The following is a 3,195-nucleotide window of genomic DNA, read 5'->3' on the forward strand; positions in this document are numbered from 1 at the left end:
AAATGACTGTTGATCATTCTCTGTATTTGTCATTTTCAAAATTTTGTCCTCAATTCCAAAATCTTACATATCATCTTATATACAAGAGAGAGCATTGTTACCATAAACTTACTTTGTCATCCAGAAAGCCATTGTAGCTCTTTGCTCCATCAATATGAATTTTCTTAGAACAATTTGCACAATACAAAATCAAATACAACTAAGAAGTATGAATGACAAGAGAGAAATAAACAAGGGTGTATTGAAACCAGATAGAAAAGCTAGCTAACATAGATAAGCAGTAACACATTCAGTATGTACAAATATATATATATATATGGATTCAGTCCCAGAATTTAATTGTGAAACTTTGTACTAGTAAAAAAGTTGTTTTCATAATTCAACTTTTTATAGGACCAAGTGGTGATGCTCAAGCAGTGTGGTAACAGGAGCCTCATGTATTTATGGGAGGCGTTCCTTACCGACGTGCTAAATCCGTGCAACACCCCCACGCTGAATGTGCCTTCTTTGTGGGTCAATTTATATAACAGATTGAGATATTGTCACTAGCTCCACATTCTTGTAAAAAAGTTTGCACATGCACATTGGCACCACACGCGCATTATTCAAGTTCTCTGTATTTAGTTCCATTTTTTGGTTATATTCCAAAGCTGTTTTGCCGTTAGAGTATTTCAAAATCGTTATTCGATAAAAGGATATTAACCATTTTCATCTGCCTGAAGAAGATGAAAATAGTTTCATCAAAAGCGCTAGTAATTTATAGCGATACTTGTACGTTGTTTAACGCCTGGATGGTAATTTTCTCATTTCTTGCTTATCATTGTGTTAATATTCTTTGCACACAATCTAATAAAACATTTTAATGTGAACAAGCTTTATTCATATTATTTACAACACATTTTAATTATGCATTAAGAAACATAAAACTCTTAAAAAGTTAAAGAAGCTACCATTTATTCTTATTAAACTATCAATTGAAACAATTTACATCTCATTTACAAGATTAAAATCTCAAACTGAACATTAGCAAAGAACAACTTTGAAAATGTTTTAAAAGTTGTTTATGTCTGAGTCCAGTGTTTGTTCTATACTAACATCTTTGAATATATTCAATTTAATCTAAGATTTAGATATGATAATTAGACAAATCATCCCAAAAAATGTTAAATCAAATAAATGGTGGCTCCTTAAACTTTATTAGTATTTTGTGTTTTTTAAAATGTTTTATTAGATTGTGTATAAAGCCTGACAAAAAGGAGTCAATGCAGTTGCTTCAATATATAGACCAGTGTTCCGCAACCTTTTTCTACTTGCGGCACACCCATGACTCAACGCGGCACACCAAAATGTTATTCCCCTCAAAAACGTATGATATGATACTATTAATAGAATTACATAATGCCACTAACCTATTACTATTGTTATTAAACAGATACCAACACCTGTGAGCAAATTTTCTTTAAATATAATTTATTAGAATACATAAAAATGGGTAGCTTGTAATAAAGAATAAACAAACATCATCTTATTTCATCAGTGTTGCGGCAGAGAATGAAATACATACAAAAGATAACATAAGAAACACAACAATTGTGATAAAAATATATAAATAAAATTTGAAATTAACAGAATATGTAAAAGTTCACGTCACACCTTTCACCATGTGACGGCACATCAGTGTGCCGCATCTCGCTTTATCTTAAAACTTGCCTCGGGCCAGCACTGGTAATAGGACTAATTAGTGACTGATAATGTGTATATTTAAAATAGTAACGATTCAAAAATTAATTTTGTAATTAGAAATGTACGATATATTTTCACATTTCGACGCCGTATTTGAAACAGTTCTTCAGACCAAACACACTTCTCTGCTTGTCTAATTACATAGGCTAATTGATATTTCGTTTTCGAGTTTTACTGCGATTTTTAACGACTATTTTACCACTAAGTATAATATACATTGTCTTAAAACATATAAACAAAGCTATTAGCGTCAGTGAATGTTTGTATATAACAGTTTCCCATTACAAATATGATGCTAGTGTACGAGTATGTTTATAACACATAGCATCTTATTTAGTTATTAAAATAATTTTTGAATCGTTATTATTTTTAATCTGCACGTCATAATCACTTAAGACTGTGTTATTTTATGTTTAAATATAACGTTATTTATATTATGAGACTTAAGGATAATGCCGAATCTTCAGCATTTCGTATCAATTAGGTTGCTTCACAATACAAAAAGGAAAAATATAGCTATTTTTCTGGAACATATTCTATATGTACTCCTACGTCTTTTAGTGACGTCTCTCAAAAAAATAAATAAAAAGAAAAAATGTGTGGTATATAATTATTTATAACAAGAGTTTACTTACATTGTGAATTTCATCAAATAAACGTAAATCTAACTAAATCTGAAGCATAAATTCAAGTAACCCGACATACTGTAAATACTTAACGTCCGAAACCTGAAGAACAGAACAGAAAGTGATGGCCCGTAATGAGTCATTAGCAGCAAGAGAAAATTTTAGCCAATCGTAGGCCGCGAGAATAAACTTTAATGAATAAATAGGTTTTATAGTCCAATCACAATGGTCGAGAAAGTAATTGACTATTTTCACGTTCTGGTGATGTTCTTTCGGAAATAAGCAACCTGAATGCATTGTTGACTAATTACAATTCTAATTTAGAAAACAAGTTCAAGGATTTTCGGATACTGCTTCATTAAATTCGGCATTTTCATCTTATATAGATAATTAGAAATTCCACCGTCAAGAATGACGGAATACTTTTTATGGGAAAGTAGATTGAGGAATTGAGAAGAGTACAGATATGGGGCCGTTCGTAAATTACGTAAGGGCGATTTCGGCCATTCGAGCACACCACCCACCCCTGTGTAAGAAACCGTAATATTTTCTTTGATCCACCCTCCCCTTCCCTATCTTACGTAATATTTAGGCATGATTTTTAAGAAAGATTTTAACCAAAAAAAAGTTTTTATGAAACCCTAATAACCTTAAGTCCAAAATATAGACTGTAATTATTAATTAGCTAATTAATATGTACTATTATTTATAAAAGACTTTATGTGAACAAATTTTAAAATATAAAAATATAAAGAATTTGAATGAACAATTTATTTTAAGAACTTTATTTTTTTAATTATTAACAATCTTTTCATTATTATTATTA

Source organism: Centruroides sculpturatus, unplaced genomic scaffold, assembly GCF_000671375.1.
Source record: "Centruroides sculpturatus isolate CEXI.00-Female unplaced genomic scaffold, Cexi_2.0 scaffold273, whole genome shotgun sequence".
NCBI lineage: Eukaryota > Metazoa > Arthropoda > Arachnida > Scorpiones > Buthidae > Centruroides > Centruroides sculpturatus.